Raw genomic sequence first — 17,645 nt, 5'->3', positions numbered from 1 at the left:
AAGATACCATGGCAACATGACAGAAAACGAGTAAAACCATAGTTGAAAGATACTATGACATCATGTCGAAGATAAATAAGATCGAGGAAGAGAAACGCCAAAATATCTATTGAACAATCGATATTCAGGTAATATGTATCAGATGGAATGGTTATATGAAATGGTTGTGTGAAATGTTTACAGGAATTGGTCATATAGAAATATATGTACAAAATAGTTGTATGAAATAATTAAGAAGATAGATAAATGAAATAGGTATAGGTACATGGAATTTAATTTATGTTAAGTTTAATACGAACTATTACAGAAATAAATATATACAAGATATAAGGAAATGATGGTGCATGAAATATTGATATAACGAAATGAATGATATATGCTTATGAAGAAACAGTAAGAGAATAATATATTTTGTGACATGTACATATATAATTATCTTTGATATGTTGATACAAGGAAATTATGTAAGTTGAGACTATTATTAAACTCAAGTGTGATATGTTGAGAAAATAGGTATATCAATGTTGAATTTATATGAAATATGTGCAAGTATACTAACAATGTTGTTGTTTGACGCTTAGACAAGTGCCAAGCTATTGATTGAATGGTAACATGTTTAATTATAAGAAGCATTGAAACGGTAAGTACTTAGATGAAAATATAATTTAAGATTTTGCAAAAATTTTTATGATCTCGATTTTATTCCAGTTGGTTTCTAATGTATGTTTTGGGCTTCGAGGGCCCAATAGAGAGACGTTATGATTATTTCAAAATATGAATAATAAATGACTCAAAATTATCTGAAAATGTTCAGTAAACTCCGGTAATGCCTCGTACCCTATTCCGAAATGAATACGGGTAGGGGGTGTTACATATATATAGAGATTAGAAGTTTAGAAAGTGGCCATTATCTTGATCATTTGGTATGCTTGATATTTATGTCAAAAAAATTTTCAAAAACTTCAGACTAGGCTTTGTATTGAAAAATAAATAAACATAAATAATATAAACCCAAATAGAAACAGAATACCCAATAAACAGCTAAAAAGGCCCAAATCTAAAGTGGCCCAAAAACTAAGTAGAAAAAAAATCTAGATATTTTTCGAATAGTCTAGAATTATTAATTAATGCGCATAATTAATGCCCAGTCAGAAAATACTGAAAACCGTCTTGTCATCTGAGTATCATTTTAAATTTTTTATTTTGATGGTTTAGTTTTTTAGGAAAGTTTGTTCTTTCAAAAAACTGATCCTTCTACTTTTCTTTACTTTCCTCTCATTTCTCTTCTTCCCCCTCCATTCTCAATCTGGTTCTCATCTCCAGTCAATCCTTTGTTTCCATTGCCAATATATGTGCAAGGGCATTTGCAGATCTTAGTACATGTTTGAATATGAAACTTCTAGGTCTGTTTAGTTTCTGTTGAATATCGTATATATATGCTCTAATATGTGAACGATCTTGACTTTTTATTGCACATTTATTGATTATTGTGAGGGAGTCTCCTTCTATTACAACCTTCGGCCATTCCTGTTCCACTCCTACTAGGACCGCTTTCCTACACGCGATTGCTTCAGCTGCAAATGCGGAAGTTACCCCGTGATGGATCTCTGAGCAGGAAAGTAAGACAACCCCTTCTTCGTTTCTGACAACAATCCCTGAGGCAGATTGGTGGTGATTTGAATCATACGCACCATCAAAATTAATTTTTACGAACTCTCTAGGTGGGTAACTCCATCTTCTTATCTCCTTCCCCTTTACTGGATTTCTCATTTCTAAACCATTTAGTTCAGCCATATAGTTGTTGTGAAATCTACTATTTCCTAACATGTAATGTTTTTCTGCTCATGTACTCTTCTGTTTCTCTCTCCCTAGATAGCCCAAAGTCCACAACAAAAGAGGCGGCTCTGGTATAAAGTAAGCTGATCAAAGATTCAGGTAATCCACTATAAAAAATCCATGTTAGGATCCAAAATAATATTCTGAATTTTTAATAGTGTCCAAACTTTCACTGTGACAGGATATTCGCGAAAATATGGTCGATTGTTTCAACTCTTTCTCCACATCGAAGGCAGCTTGTACTACTGACAAGCTTTCGGTGCTGCATATTAACCCTCGTCGGCAAATAGTTCCATGAAATTCTCTATACTGTAACCTTGATTTTATTTGGTAGATTTAGGAGCCAGAGTTTTTTTTGTAAAAATTCCTGTAGTCAGTTTGTAAAGCGTAAGCTCTAGGAATTTCATCAAAAGTTTGTAATAGTTTATAGGTACTGCGGACCGGAAACTAGCCTCTCCAGGTAAGGAAATCATCATGAGGTTTGCGTGCTAAAGGTATCCGGATTTTTCCAGCATCTTCCTCTGAAAAGGTATTGTTTATAAGTTCTCTTTTCCATGTTCTCTCATTACTGTCGATCAACTCACTAACCTTGACATCACACATAGAATTAACAACTGAAGATAATTTAAAATTAACAGCATCTGGAATCCAAGCATCAACATTGATAGAAATATTTGTACTTGTACCAACCCTCCAACATATTCCTTTTTTCCAAAATACCTGTTGCGCGGAAGCGTGTGAAAGAGTAAAATTATTGTACTAAAAAATCATACTAAGTTCAATTCCCAGGAAAGAGAGGTGAATCACGAGGATCACTTAAGTACCAAGTCTTTCCTAGCCAGAATATCCCTCTATCGTAATTTAATAGCACAATAAATCACTACAATCACACTCACAAAATATGAACATTAAATAGTAAAGAACACCAAAATTTTAACGAGGTTCGGCAAATCTTGCCTACGTCCTCGGGCACTACCAAATATATTTCACTCCAAAATACAAGTGAAACTTTACAAATAGGGAGAGAGAATAATACCTTAAGTAGAGAATGGCAAATGTGGGATGATGAGAATGAGCAATGGGTGGCCTATTTATAGTTGAGATTCAAGGGCCACCTTGCAAAGTCCCTATTCACTTAGGGACCAAAAATTGCTATTATCCCATGCCCAACACTAAATAAATATTTGGTGCTCATAACTTTGACCTTTCCAAGGTATGGGTAGGTATGGGAAAGGTATGGGCAAGGTATGGGATATATTCTAATAATCTCCACCTTGAAGTTTTGATTAGGATAATCTTATCTTCACACAATTCTTTTTGCCTTTGACAACAATACTTGATAGTGCCTTCTTCGACTGTTAAACTTGCAGGATATTGATCAAGTTCAAACAATGTTCGAACTTGGTTGCTGTTACCACCTTGGTCATCATATCTGCGGGATTATCTGCAGTCTTGATCTTCTGAAGACAAATTTTCCCCTCTTCAATAATTTCCCGCACAAAATGGAATCGTACGTCGATATGTTTTGTACGTGCATGATAGACTTGATTCTTTTCTAAATGAATAGCACTTTGACTATCACAATACACGTTAATATGCTCCTGAACCAACCCCAAGGTTTTAGCCATACCTTGTAACCAAATAGCCTCCTTTACAGCCTCTGTTACAGCCATGTACTCGGCTTCTATGGTTGACAACGCAACTGTAGACTGTAGTTGAGACTTCCAACTTATTGGTCCTCCAGCAAGTGTAAACACATAACCGGTGGTTGATCTTCGCTTGTCCAAATCACCGGCATAGTCAGAATCAACGTACCCAATAACACCTTTACCAAGTGTATTATCCTGCTTGAACAGTAATCCAACATCTACGGTCTTCTGAATATACCGTAGAATCCATTTCACAGCTTGCCAATGTCCTTTTCCAGGATTATGCATATACCTGCTCACTATACTAACTGCATGTGAAATGTCGGGTCTTGTACACACCATTGCATACATCAAGCTACCCACTGCATTAGAATACGGAACTTGCAACATGTATTCTCGTTCCGTATTCGTCGAAGGAGATAGTTGTGCAGAAAGCTTGAAATGAGAAGCCAACGGGGTACTTACAGGTTTTGTCTGCTCGTTCATGCCAAACTACTGTAGTACCTTTTTCAAATACTGCTTCTGAGACAAGCTAACTCTATCATGAGCTCTATCTCTCCATATTTCCATGCCGAGAATCTTTTTAGCTTCTCCTAGATCTTTCATCTCAAACTCGAGATTGAGTTGAGTCTTCAATCTTTCAATCTCAACTTTGCTCTTAGATGCTATTAGCATATCATCAACATATAAGAGCAAGTATATGAAAGTTCCTTCTTGTAGCTTCTGAAAATACACACAATGATCAAATTTACTTCTTGTGTACCTTTGCCCTTTCATGAACTGATCAAATCGCTTGTACCACTGCCTCGGAGATTGCTTCAATCCATAAAGCGACTTTGTCAGTTTGCAAACCCAATTTTCTTTTCCAGCAACCTTGAATCCATCTGGCTGAGTCATATAGATTTCCTCTTCCAAATCACCGTGTAAAAACGCGGTCTTCACATCAACCTGAACTAGTTCAAGATCATATTGCGCAACCAAGGCTAGCAAAATCCGAATAGACGAATGCTTCACAACTGGAGAAAACACTTCATTGTAGTCTATTCCTTCTTTCTGAGCGTAACCCTTTGCTACTAATCTAGCCTTGTATTGAATTTCAATTTTATCAGGAAATCCTTCCTTCTTTGCATATACCCATTTGCATCCAATTGCCTTCTTTCCCTTGGGTAGTGTCACCAACTCCCAGGTCTTATTTTTATGAAGAGACTGCATTTCTTCATTCATTGCTTGCTTCCACTTTACACCATCAGGGTTACTTATTGCTTCTGTGTAAGTAGAAGGAACATCATCATCTGCAATTGGAAGTGCATAGGCCACTATATCATCAAAGCGAGCAGGCTTACGAATCTCTCTTCTTGGCCTCCTATATGCAATTGAATCTTGTTGCTGTAGAGGTTCTTGGGTAGGAACCTCTTCATCATTTGTCCCTTCAATATTAGCTGGATCATCGTTAACCTTTTCAAACTCCACCTGCTGCAAAGTACTACTGGTTTTGCCATCCTTTTGTGAATCCTTGTACTTTAACATGGTTGATTCATCAAAAGTCACATCTCTACTGAAAACAATCTTCCTTGTATCAGGACACCAGAGACGATATCCTTTTACTCCATCAGTTATACCCAAGAATAATGCTTTCTTTGCTCTTGGGTCTAACTTAGATTCTTTTACATGATAATATGCAGTAGAACCAAATACATGCAAAGAATCATAATCAGTAGCAGATTTACCAGTCCACATCTCCATAGGAGTTTTTCCATTTATTGCAGCTGATGGCAAACGGTTAATTAGATGGCACGCATATGTAACTGCCTCAGCCCAAAATTCTTTGCCCAATCCAGCATTGGACAACATACATCGAACTTTCTCCAGTATAGTTCGATTCATTCGTTCTGCCACCCCATTTTGCTGTGGTGTATCCCGAACAGTGAAGTGTCGCACAATGCCCTCATCTTGGCATACTTGTAGAAATGGATCGTTTTTGTACTCAGTACCATTATCTGATCGAAGTCGTTTGACCTTTCGACCAGTCTGAGTCTCCACCATCTTCTTCCATTTCAGAAATGCATCCAAAACTTCACTTTTTCTTTTCATTAGATACACCCATACTTTTCTTGAATAATCATCAACAAAAGTAACAAAATAGTGCATACCTCCCAAAGAAGCTACTTTGGTAGGTCCCCACACATCACTGTGAACGTAGTCCAGAATTCCTTTCGTATTGTGAATTGCTGGACCAAATTTTACCCTCTTCTGCTTGCCCAGAACACAATGTTCACAGAATTCCATTTTGCAAGAATTTGCACCTTTCAATAAGCCTTGCTTCACCAATGTCTGCAAAGCTTTTTCACCAGCATGTCCCAATCGCATATGCCATAATCTGGTAGCCTCTGAATCTACATCTTTTGTAGAAACTGTTGATGTTGATCCAATAACTGTACTTCCATTTAAAAAATACAAGTTATTTCTTCTTGTGCCTTTCATCACTGTCAGTTGCCCAGCTACTACTTTTAGTAATCCATCTCTCAAAGTGATTGTGAGCCCTTTAGATTCTAGGGCACCTAATGAGATGAGATTTTTCTTCAGGCTAGGTACGTAGCGAACATCTGTCAAGACTTGGATTGAGCCGTCGTGATTCTTCAATTGGATTGTACCCACTCCCATTGTCTTACAAGCACTATCATTGCCCATAAGAACAAGCCCACCTTCTAGCTCTTTAAGACTAGAAAACCAGTCCTTATTAGGACACATATGGTAAGTACATCCTGAATCCAAAATCCACTCATCCGTTTGACATGCCATTGCCATGCCAACCAAGGTAAAGTCTGACTCCTCATCATGCTCCGCTACACATGCATTAGAAATAGCCTTGCCCTTTTGTAGCTTAGGACAATTCTTTTTCCAATGCCCTTTTTCACGGCAAAAGGCACATTCATCTTTGGAGGGTCTCCCTTTGGACTTTCCCCTTCTACCAGATTTGCTGCTATGTGAACGACCTCTTACTGTTAAGACTTCTGCGGTTGTATCTCTGTGATCTCTTTTATCTTTCTTTCGAGTCTCAGATCTATACAACGCACTACAGACTGCATCAAATGTGATCGTGTCCTTCCCATGAAGCAATGTGGTGGTAAGATGATCATATTCATCAGGAAGGGAATTCAACAACAATAATGCCTTGTCTTCATCTTCAAATTTCTCATCCAAATTTAGCAAGTCTGCTAAAATTTTATTGAATGAGTTCACATGGTCATTCATCGACATACCGGGTGCATACGTGAATCGATAAAGTTTCTTTTTCATATAAAGCCTATTTTCAAGACTTTTCGTTAGAAACTTTTCTTCCAGTGTATCCCATAACTTCTTCGCTGATGTCTCCCTCATGACAGAGTACTTCTGCTCTTTGGCCAAACATAGGCGGATTGTACCACACGCCTGTCTATTGATCTTGGCCCACTCCTTGTCATCCATTTTGTCAGGTTTTTCTTCAAGGGCTATATCTAGCTCTTGCTGACATAAGACATCCAGGATCTCACATTGCCACATACCAAAATTATTGGTACCGTCAAATTTATCTACTTCAAATTTTGCATTTGTCACAGTAGTCCTTGCTGATGACGATGCTGCTGCCATTTTTCTCCTCAATCCCAACTACTGTATACGTGAACAGTACCGTATACGTGAATAGTACCGTATACGTGAATAGTGTCGTATACGTGAATAGTACCGTAAACGGTCGTATTCCCCAAGTACGAACCTGGCTCTGATACCAATTGTTGCGCGGAAGCGTGTGAAAGAGTAAAATTATTGTACTAAAAAATCACACTAAGTTCAATTCCCAGGAAAGAGAGGTGAATCACGAGGATCACTTAAGTACCAAGTCTTTCCTAGCCAGAATATCCCTCTATCGTAATTTAATAGCACAATAAATCACTACAATCACACTCACAAAATATGAACATTAAATAGTAAAGAACTCCAAAATTTTAACGAGGTTTGGCAAATCTTGCCTACGTCCTCGGGCACTACCAAATATATTTCACTCCAAAATACAAGTGAATCTTTACAAATAGGGAGAGAGAACAATGCCTTAAGTAGAGAATGGCAAATGTGGGATGATGAGAATGAGCAATGGTTGGCCTATTTATAGTTGAGATTCAAGGGCCACCTTGCAAAGTCCCTATTCACTTAGGGACCAAAAATTGCTATTATCCCATGCCCAACACTAAATAAATATTTGGTGCCCATAACTTTGACCTTTCCAAGGTATGGGTAGGTATGGGAAAGGTATGGGCAAGGTATGGGATATATTCTAATAATACCCTTCCCTGCCCATATGCTTTTCCATATATAAGAACTGGTTTTCCCCTTAAGAATTTAAAAAAGTGTTCATTCGGGAAATATTTTGCTTTAAAGACTTGCGTAACCAAAGAATCCTGATTAGTAATCCTCCACCCTTGTTTAACTACTAATGAAATATTGAATTGCGCCAAATTTCTAAAGCCCATTCCCCCTCCTCTTTTGATCGACACATAAATTTCCATTGACACCAGTGTACCCATTTCCTTCTCTATCCTTTTTACCACCAGAATTTAGCGAAAATATTTTCTAACCCTACACATAACGATTTTGGTAGGAGGAAACATGACATAACATAAGTTGGAATTGCTTGAAGAACAGATTTTATAAAGACCTCTTTTCCCCCTTGTGACAGTAGCCTTGTACTCCAACTTTCAATTCTCGACTTAACTTTATGTTTAAGATTCTTAAAAGCTTCCTTCTTTTGCCTGCCTACAACATTAAGGAGTCCTAGATTATTTTCCAAATTTGTGGAGCATCTCACACCTAGTAAACTCGAGATTTCTTCTGTCTCTTTCTGTTGTATTTGAGCTATAGAAAATTGTCGATTTGCTAAAATTCATGCATTGACCTGAGCACTGTTCATATTCTTTCAAATTTTCTTTTAAAAATCTTGCCCCTCTATTTGTCGCTTCACCAAAAAGTATACAGTCATCTGTAAATAGCAAGTGTGATATTTCTGGTCCTCTTCTACTAGCCCTCACTCCCTTCACCAATCCCTCAGCTATTGCAATTCTTATTAAAGATGAGAGTCTCTCACTGCATATTAGAAAAAGAAAAGGGCTAAGCGGGTCACCTTGACGAAACCTTCTAGTGAGCTTAAAAACATTTCTTCTCCCATTGATATTCACTAAATAAGAGACTATAGAGATGCATTTCATGATTAATGTCACCCACTCCATTGCAAATTCCATTTGAAGTATAACTTAGAATGTTTTTAACACTAATTTCATCAGTGTTATTATTATTATCTTGATTATTAGTCATAGTTTTTCTTCTATGGCTTTTAATCTTTTCTTTATCTCTTCTAAGTCTTGTTTATAGAGATTGTTTTTATTAATCATTTCTTTAATTTCTTGGAGATCTTTTTGGTTTTGATCTACCAACTTATTAAATTCCTGATTAATATTTTTATTAAGTGTTTCCAACACTTTATCAATGTTTATCTCTAATTTTTGAAATAATTTGCTTATTTCATTATAAGAGATGTATTGATTTTTATTTGTTTTATCTGATATTTCTTTTAGATAAGTTAAAGCTTCTAAAAGTTGTTTATCAGTTTTATTAGTAGATCTTTTCAGATCTGCTATTTCATTAGCTAGTGAATTCAAATGTTTGAAATCACAAGTAATCTCAGGATTACTTTGATAGCCAAAGTTATAATTATAATTTAGATTTCCGCCTTGATGGTGGAACCTATAATTATATTCCAAGCAATTTTTTGCTGGTTCTTTACAAGGTTCTATTTTATTGTTTGTCCAACAATTAAATATACCTTGTAGGTATCTTAAAAGACACTTAGTGTAAATGTATTTTGGTTGAAATTGGATTATTAATCCTAATTTCTTTTTATTATCATGTAGATTATTATAGAAATTAATATAATTAATCCCCATATAATCCTGTTTTTGTTATCTCTTATCTTTTAAAATCTTTTAATGATTTTTAAAGATTCATTTGATAACATTATTAATTTTTCTTCAAAAGGTTTAATTATCAATTTAAGTTGCTCAAATTGATTATCAATCTTTTGATTTTGTTCTTCATTTAGCATTAGTGTTCCTGATGCTATTATATTTTGAGTTTGTTGAAGTTTTTCCAACAACTCTTGATTTTTATTATTTTGAATCATTATTAAAGATAATGTTTCTTTAATAAGTTTTAATTCATTTTTAATTCTTGATTCTCCATACTTGGCGTTGTTATACCTAGGGAGGATCCTAAATATCTTTCTGTGAGATATTTGGCAACCCGTTAGGTTTTCAGCCTATATACTTTGAATCTTAAATCTTTTATTAAGATTTTTAATTAAGTTTTCTTAATTATTAAGATTTTTAATCTTGTTATTAGGATTTTTAACCTTGCTCTGATACCAATTTCTAACGCTCGCGTTAGTTTTTTGAATAGGATGAGACCTATATGCTTATCTAGAATAAATCTAGTAAGTTGATGTTATTTTTGCTCAATTAATCTTAAATTAATGAGTTATTAAAAGTTTTCCCACCTATGAACAAGTTCAGCTTCAATTTCTGAATCTAAACTATGATGTTCATATTCATCATTATTATTTTCTGGAAAGTTTTCTAGATGTTCATAGAGATCTCTCTCTATTTTAGAGATTTTAACCTCTAATTCTGATAACTTTAGAAAAATCTGTTCAAAAGTTTTTTCTATAGTTTCATTTATTATTTCAAAAGCTAGCTTATGCTCTTGCTCTTGTGGTGTATTATTTCTCCTAAAATTCTGTTGTTCAAACCTATATCTTAGATTTTCTAATTCATTATTATTATTCATGATTTAACTTATATCAACCAATTCAAAAGAAGGTAGATAGAAGTTTGACAAGACATTTCGGTCTGTGTCTGAGATAGTTTATCTTGATTCATGCACTGCATGTTTATAATGATTATACCTTGGTTACCTCCTTGGTTTTGCTTCATCTTCTTAATGTTTTCTTCACTGGTTGCCCACCACAGCTTTCTTTTATTCACGCCGGATTGATCGCCTGGATTTATTGCCTCCGCCTGAGGGCTTAGTACCTGCTCATCGACAGCGTCCAGAATAACGGAACTATATGGTCTCAGGGAGACTCTTGAAGAATTGCTAAGTGTTTAGAAAAATATAGCTAAGCTATATTTCTTTTTATTAATATTTTGATACTAAAAAGTATCTTGTTACAATTTTTTCCCGTGAGGAGATTTTTGAAGTTTCTCCTAGATGACTCTAGACTGACTTTTTCGTAATTGAGCTTTGCTCCCTCACAAACTCCACTCTCCTTTGGACTCCTCTACCGGGACTCCCCTAACTTCATACATTCATATGGTTTTTATAGAGGTTACACCATCCCTCTATTATTACATTGTGACGACTATGTTGACCTAAGTCTTCACTTCTTATCCTTTCCTGAGCTGTCGGCACCACGAGCGTCTGCCACGTTGCTAGGAATCTTTACTTTTAGGCTGGCTGATGCGTCTGCCACTCCTTTATTGCTGGTGGATGTGTTGTCCCTTTTGTCGTTGTCGGCCACTTGCGTGTCGGCACCGCTTCTTGATGACACTTGTTTTCCACTCTTCTTTTTTCTGGTCCACTACTTTTGGGTTGTGGGGCCTTCATAATGTCTGTTAGCATCTGCTTCGTCCTCTGGCTAATAGGAATCTCCAGGTTGGTGATCTTATCTAACCATTTATCTAACATTTTTATTTCTTTTTCTACAGCTTCTTTGCTACAACCGCTGTAGATTATTATGTCGGAGCTCATATAATTAATCTTAAATTTCTTTAAGACTTTAATTCTATCAATTTCTTCCATAATGTTGATGATGTTTAAACACCTGGCTGCTACAACTGTGTTTTCGCTGTAGATGTCCACCTCTGGTGTGATTTGATCATCTTTTATATCAAAATTAGGATTGTAAGACCCAATTTTAATAATATGGATTGGTCGATAGTAATTTACTCCTCCCCAATCTGGGATGCTGCTTTGGAACTTGAGAAATAGTCCCTTGGTCAAGTCCATTTTAACAATTTTTATGAACTTAAGAACTGCCTTCTCTGCTCCTTCTGGGAGAAATCCCAGTTGTTCTTGATTGGTGATGTAGATGGTGCCTGCTAACCCGAAATACATCAACTGGATTTTCAGAGGTAGTTTCGCCTCTAGGCTTGCTATTCCTCTCTTGAGTCCATCTTTTCTTATGAAAGTAACTGGGCTGTTACTTCCTTCACCAAGTAAATAATAATTTTTCCAATCCTCATAGGAGAACTGGTCATAGCCTACTAGCAATGGGCCTCCTGAAATGGGCTTGATGTTAGGCATTTCAAACTTCATGGGCTTCTTCTGCTTCTCGGATTGAGCCCTGATAGTCTTCATAATTAATTCAGCCTCAAACTTGGTTTGGGCTTTTCTGATATTTTCCTTGGGCTGATCGTTGATAAGCCCTGCTTCTGCTTCGGAGAATACTCCTGCTTTCGGGCCACTCATGACCACGTACCAAGCCTGCTTGGGCTTTGGTTGTTCTGGTGCTAGGACTAGCTGTTTCGCAACCTCTTCGCCTTTGGCTGATTGCTGTTGTGCTATGATATCCCGCATTGTTGGTTTTTGGAACTCTGGTTGTTCCAATTCTTTAAGCTGCTGCTGTACTTGTTGAAGCTCCTCTTGTAGCTTTAACTCCTTCAGCTTTAGCTCGTAGTAATTCATCATTCTTTGTTGTTTGGTGATTTCCACTGCTACAGCTTTTCCTTTGTTGGATGCTTCAGCTCCTCCAACTGCTACTGGTTTGCCGAGTGAGACAAATCCTGTTCCTGCTGCTGCAACTCCTTGCTTGTTGCCACCTCCTTGGGTACCTAAACCTTTATTTGAGACATTTCTCTGGTTAAGGTGTCTGCTAGGTGATTATTTTCACCTTTAATATGTTCAATATTGAACTTATAATAGCCAAACCATTGCTGCCATCCAATAGTCGACCTTGTTTATAATCTCCCGTTATATTATTTCTAATAAACGGTCCAAATTGCTTATTATCTGTTCTCACAGTGAAGCATTTTGGTAAGAGATATATTCTAAATTTAGAAATAGCTCACTTGACAGCTAACCATTCCTTTTTATTGCTATGATAATTTAATTCAGCTCCTTTAAAGGATCCTAAAGTATATCGACATAGCTTTTCTTGTTTATTTTTAGTTTCTGCTTTTAAAACACCTGACCATGTTTCATTAGATGCATCAGTTTCGAGGATCATAGGATCATCGTCTTTAGGCTGATACAATGTTGGAAACTGTTTTAGTTTTAATTTTATTTTTCTTACATATTCGGTATCTTCATCATCCCAATACCAATTATTATCTTTTTTAAGCTTCTTTTGAAGAGGCTTTCTTATTTCAGCTAATTTCTTGATATAACCTTCAGCATAAGTAAGGCATCCAAGAAATCTTTGTAATTGTTTCTTGTTAAGAATTCTGTCAAGGAATTCATGCAAGTGTGTAAGAATGTGAGGTTGTAGTTTATGGCTACCCTCTGTTATTTCAAGACCTAAAAAGTTGATCTTAAAGTTGTGTTTTCTTAGTGCTAAGAACTATGCCATTTTTCTTGCATCTAAGAAGCACTTGGAGCAGATGATTATCATGCTGTTCCTTAGTTTTAGAATAAACAATTATATCAACGTAAACGCTAACAAATTGTTCTTCTCTATTCGTAATGTTTTTTAACTCCAAGGCATCGTCCATTTTTCTTTGAAAAATAGCTGGAGCTTGTTTTAATCCAAATGGAAGTACATTCCATTCGAAGTGTCCTGAAGGGCAACTAAAAGCTGTTAGCTTCTTTGTTTCCTCTTCAAGTGGTATTTGCCAAAAACCTGATTTGATAGAATCGAGTTTAACAAACAAATAAAGGAATTACTGGAAATGAATCTAATCAGGCCCAGTAAAAGCCCACATAGCAGCCCAGCATTTCTCGTAGAGAATCATGCTGAGAAAAAACGAAATAAAAAACGCATGGTAATAAATTACAAGGCGTTAAACAAAGAAACAATTGATGATGGTTATTACCTTCCTAAGAAGGATGAACTCATCAAATTAGTAAGCGGAAAACAATGGTTTAGTAGTTTCAATTGCAAATCAGGTTTTTGGCAAATACCACTTGAAGAGGAAACAAAGAAGCTAATAGCTTTTAGTTGCCCTTCAGGACACTTCGAATGGAATGTACTTCCATTTGGATTAAAACAAGCTCCAGCTATTTTTCAAAGAAAAATGGACGATGCCTTGGAGTTAAAAAACATTACGAATAGAGAAGAACAATTTGTTAGCGTTTACGTTGACGATATAATTGTTTACTCTAAAACTAAGGAACAACATGATAATCATCTGCTCCAAGTGCTTCTTAGATGCAAGAAAAATGGCATAGTTCTTAGCACTAAGAAAACACAACTTTATTTAAACAAGATCAATTTTTTAGGTCTTGAAATAACAGAGGGTAGCCATAAACTACAACCTCACATTCTTACACACTTGCATGAATTCCCTGACAGAATTCTTGACAAGAAACAATTACAAAGATTTCTTGGATGTCTCACTTATGCTGAAGGTTATATCAAGAAATTAGCTGAAATAAGAAAGCCTCTTCAAAAGAATCTTAAAAAAGATAATAATTGGTATTGGGATGATGAAGATACCAAATATGTAAGAAAAATAAAATTAAAACTAAAACAGTTTCCAACATTGTATCAGCCTAAAGACGATGATCCTATGATCCTCGAAACTGATGCATCTAATGAAACATGGTCAGGTGTTTTAAAAGCAGAAACTGAAAATAAATAAGAAAAGCTATGTCGATATACTTCAGGATCCTTTAAAGGAGCTGAATTAAATTATCATAGCAATGAAAAGGAATGGTTAGCTGTCAAGCGAGCTATTTCTAAATTTAGAATATATCTGTTACCAAAATGCTTCACTGTGAGAACAGATAATAAGCAATTTGGACCGTTTATTAGAAATAATATAACGGGAGATTATAAACAAGGTCGACTATTGCGATGGCAGCAATGGTTTGGCTATTATAAGTTCAATATTGAACATATTAAAGGTGAAAATAATCACCTAGCAGACACCTTAACCAGAGAAATGTCTCAAATAAAGGTTTAGGTACCCAAGGAGCTGGCAACAAGCAAGGAGTTGCAGCAGCAGGAATAGGATTTGTCTCACTCGGCAAACCAGTAGCAGTTGGAGGAGCTGAAGCATCCAACAAAGGAAAAGCTGTAGCAGTGGAAATCACCAAACATCAAAGAATGATGAATTACTACGAGCTAAAGCTGAAGGAGTTAAAGCTACAAGAGGAGCTTCAACAAGTACAGCAGCAGCTTAAAGAATTGGAACAACCAGAGTTCCAAAAACCAACAATGCGGGATATCATAGCACAACAGCAATCAGCCAAAGGCGAAGAGGTTGCGAAACAGCTAGTCCTAGCACCAGAACAACCAAAGCCCAAGCAGGCTTGGTACGTGGTCATGAGTGGCCCGAAAGCAGGAGTATTCTCCGAAGCAGAAGCAGGGCTTATCAACGATCAGCCCAAGGAAAATATCAGAAAAGCCCAAACCAAGTTTGAGGCTGAATTAATTATGAAGACTATCAGGGCTCAATCCAAGAAGCAGAAGAAGCCCATGAAGTTTGAAATGCATAGCATCAAGCCCATTTCAGGAGGCCATTGCTAGCAGGCTATAACCAGTTCTCCTATGAGGATTGGAAAAATTATTATTTACTTGGTGAAAGAAGTAACAGCCCAGTTACTTTCATAAGAAAAGATGGACTCAAGAGAGGAATAGCAAGCCCAGAGGCGAAACTACCTCAGAAAATCTGGTTGATGTATTCCGGGTTAACAGACACCATCTACATCACCAATCAAGAACAACTGGGATTTCTCCCAGAAGGAGCAGAGAAGGCAGTTCTCAAGTTCATAAAAATTGTTAAAATGGACTTGACCAAGGGACTATTTCTCAAGTTCCAAAGCAGCATTCCAGACTGGGAATGAGCAAATTACTATCGACCAATCCATATTATTAAAATTGGGTCTTACAATCCTAATTTTGATATAAAATATGATCAAATCACACCAGAGGTGGACATCTACAGCGAAAACACAGTTGTAGCAGCCAGGTGTTTAAACATCATCAACATTATGGAAGAAATTGATAGAATTAAAGTCTTAAAGAAATTTAAGATTAATTATATGAGCTCCGACATAATAATCTACAGCGGTTGTAGCAAAGAAGCTGTAGAAAAAAAAATAAAAATGTTAGATAAATGGTTAGATAAGATCACCAACCTGGAGATTCCTATTAGCCAGACGACGAAGCAGATGCTAACAGACATTATGAAGGCCCCACAACCCAAAAGTAGTGGACCAGAAAAAAAGAAGAGTGGAAAACAAGTGTCATCAAGAAGCGGTGCCGACACGCAAGTGGCCGACAACGATAAAAGGACAGCACATCCACCAGCAATAAAGGAGTGGCAGACGCATCAGCCAGCCTAAAAGCAAAGATTCCTAGCAACGTGGCAGACGCTCGTGGTGCCGACAGCTCGGGAAAGGATAAGAAGTGAAGACTTAGGTCAGCATAGTCGTCACAATGTAATAATAGAGGGATGGTGTAACCTCTATAAAAACCATATGAATGTATGAAGTTAGGAGAGTCCCGGTAGAGGAGTCCAAAGGAGAGCGGAGTTTGTGAGGGAGCAAAGCTCAATTACGAAAAAGTCAGTCTAGAGTCATCTAGGAGAAACTTCAAAAATCCCCTCACGGGAAAAAATTGTAACAAGATACTTTTTAGTATCAAAATATTAATAAAAAGAAATATAGCTTAGCTATATTTTTCTAAACACTTAGCAATTCTTCAAGAGTCTCCCTGAGACCATATAGTTCCGTTATTCTGGACGCTGTCGATGAGCAAGTACTAAGCCCTCAGGCGGAGGCAATAAATCCAGGCGATCAATCCGGCGTGAATAAAAGGAAGCTGTGGTGGGCAACCAGTGAAGAAAACATTAAGAAGATGAAGCAAAACCAAGGAGGCAACCAAGGTATAATCATTATGAACATGCAGTGCATTAATCAAGATAAACTATCTCAGACACAGACCGAAATGTCTTGTCAAACTTCTATCTACCTTCTTTTGAATTGGTTGATATAAGTTAAATCATGAATAATAATAATGAATTAGAAAATCTAAGATATAGGTTTGAACAACTGAATCTTAGGAGAAATAATACACCACAAGAGCAAGAGCGTAAGCTAGCTTTTGAAATAATAAATGAAACTATAGAAAAAACTTTTGAACAGATTTTTCTAAAGTTATCAGAATTAGAGGTTAAAATCTCTAAAATAGAGAGAGATCTCTATGAACATCTGGAAAACTTTCCAGAAAATAATAATGATGAATATGAACATCATAGTTTAGATTCAGAAATTGAAGCTGAACTTGTTCATAGGTGGGAAAACTTTTAATAACTCATTAATTTAAGATTAATTGAGAAAAAATAACATCAACTTACTAGATTTATTCTAGATAAGCATATAGGTCTCATCCTATTCAAAAAACTAACGCGAGCGTTAGAAATTGGTATCAGAGCAAGGTTAAAAATCCTAATAACAAGATTAAAAATCTTAATAATTAAGAAAACTTAATTAAAAATCTTAATAAAAGATTTAAGATTCAAAGTATATAGGCTGGAAACCTAACGGGTTGCCAAATATCTCACAGAAAGATATTTAGGATCCTCCCTAGGTATAACAACGCCAAGTATGGAGAATCAAGAATTAAAAAATGAATTAAAACTTATTAAAGAAACATTATCTTTAATAATGATTCAAAATAATAAAAATCAAGAGTTGTTGGAAAAACTTCAACAAACTCAAAATATAATAGCATCAGGAACACTAATGCTAAATGAAGAACAAAATCAAAAGATTGATAATCAATTTGAGCAACTTAAATTGATAATTAAACCTTTTGAAGAAAAATTAATAATGTTATCAAATGAATCTTTAAAAATCATTAAAAGATTTAAAAAGATAAGAGATAACAAAAACAGGATTATATGGGGATTAATT

At 36.0% G+C, this 17,645-nt stretch overlaps 1 long non-coding RNA gene across 3 annotated transcripts; it reads left to right on the top strand.

Annotated features, from left to right (window-relative positions):
- The first annotated feature begins 1,131 nt into the window (after nt 1–1,131).
- On the top strand, nt 1,132–10,823 carry LOC121212553 (uncharacterized). Of its 3 annotated transcripts, none has more exons than XR_005907851.1 (4): nt 1,132–1,721; nt 1,873–1,935; nt 2,018–2,365; nt 10,535–10,823. It is a non-coding gene; the product is annotated as an uncharacterized lncRNA (long non-coding RNA). The 3 variants fall into 3 exon arrangements; XR_005907852.1 differs by lacking the exon at nt 10,535–10,823 and adding an exon at nt 3,207–3,986; XR_005907850.1 differs by lacking the exon at nt 10,535–10,823 and having other exon boundaries at nt 2,018–2,389.
- The last annotated feature ends 6,822 nt before the right edge of the window (nt 10,824–17,645 follow it).

The sequence above is a fragment of the Gossypium hirsutum genome, chromosome A13 (assembly GCF_007990345.1).
Source record: "Gossypium hirsutum isolate 1008001.06 chromosome A13, Gossypium_hirsutum_v2.1, whole genome shotgun sequence".
NCBI lineage: Eukaryota > Viridiplantae > Streptophyta > Magnoliopsida > Malvales > Malvaceae > Gossypium > Gossypium hirsutum.
The sequence above is the reverse complement of the archived record's forward strand: the minus strand, read 5'-3'. Positions and strand labels throughout refer to the sequence as shown.